This window comes from Propithecus coquereli, unplaced genomic scaffold, assembly GCF_000956105.1.
Source record: "Propithecus coquereli isolate 6110/MARCELLA unplaced genomic scaffold, Pcoq_1.0 Scaffold249, whole genome shotgun sequence".
Taxonomy (NCBI): domain Eukaryota; kingdom Metazoa; phylum Chordata; class Mammalia; order Primates; family Indriidae; genus Propithecus; species Propithecus coquereli.
The window spans coordinates 530,718-532,015 of NW_012148052.1; the positions used below are offsets into that span (position 1 = coordinate 530,718).

Here is a 1,298-nt window from a genome sequence, read left to right on the forward strand (position 1 = left end):
TTGAGCCCAGGAGTTTGAGGTTGCTGTGAGCTAGGCTGACGCCATGGCACTCACTCTAGCCTGGGCAACAAAGCGAGACTCTGTCTCAAAAAAAAAAAAAAAATGTTATCTTACACTGTTTTCATTTATTATATCATAAGCATTTTTCCATGTGATCTAGTATTCATAGCCATCATTCTTTATAGTTATATTATGTCCCATTAAGTGAATGTATTATACTAACTGGTCTCCTATTATTCGGTATTCAGGTTTCTCCCTGTAGTGTTATGCTTGATTGAAAAGTACGTTGATGCAGGACAGCTGGTGAAAACTTAGAACCTTTCCTTGTTGCTGGCTGGCTATTTGGCAATTGGTTTGGTCTGATGTTCTGTTAGCCAACATCCCCGAAGAACATGTAGATTTGCTATGTTTATTTTTGGCTTTTTTCTTCTTTTTTTAAAAAAAATTAAAAAATTTCTCCACTTTTGAGGGAGCTTTTGTTAACTGTTAGTGTTATGAGGCAGCACAGTACTTATGTTCTAAAATTCAGGGACAACTTTTAGCTGTGTTTAAGTAAAACCACATTGTTACTACTTTGATTTCAAAAAGGAAAGGAATTTGTTGCTCTGAAAAAGTGGTTGGGAAAACATGTAAACAATAAGCATTGTCTGTAAAGGTAAGGACAGGGATCAGGGGAATGAAAACAAAAATAAACCTAGAGTTTTGACAATTCCTTCCTTTTTCTTTCCTAAATCTGTCATTTTCAACCCTGGATGCACATTAGAATCACATGAGGATGCTTTTAGAAAAATATTGATCCACAGGCCCTGTGCCCACAGGTTTTGATTTAATTCATCTGTGCTGGAGCCCAGGAATGTGCACCCAGAGTAAGGATCCACTGCCCTAAAAGGCTGTGTACAAATGACATGGAAAAATATTGAGCCTCACTGGCCATCAAACAAATTCAAAATAAAGTGACAAGTAATTTCAGACAATGAATATACATAAAAATAATAGAATATGTTGAGCAAAAGAAGTCAAACATGAAAGGTTACATGCAGTATGATTCCACTTAGATGAAATTCTAGGAGAGGCAGAAGTCAGAAAAGTGGCTGCCTAGAGGGAGGTGGGGGAAGCAGGAGGGAGGAACAGGCAGGAGAGGACTTGAAGGGGTAATGGAAATGTTCTGTATCTTGATTGGAGTGGCGGTGACGTGGGCACATGCATTTGTCAAAACTCATCCACTTGTACGTTAAAAAATCTTTGCACTTATTATATGTAAATTATATCTCAATTAAAACATAGAATATTGGGGTAAA

The 1,298-nt window shown here is 37.3% G+C and overlaps 1 protein-coding gene across 1 annotated transcript in view; it reads right to left on the minus strand.

The window, feature by feature from the left end:
- The window catches only part of CCDC30 (coiled-coil domain containing 30), a 144,428-nt gene that overhangs the window by 19,057 nt on the left and 124,073 nt on the right, over positions 1–1,298 (minus strand). The window lies entirely within an intron of this gene.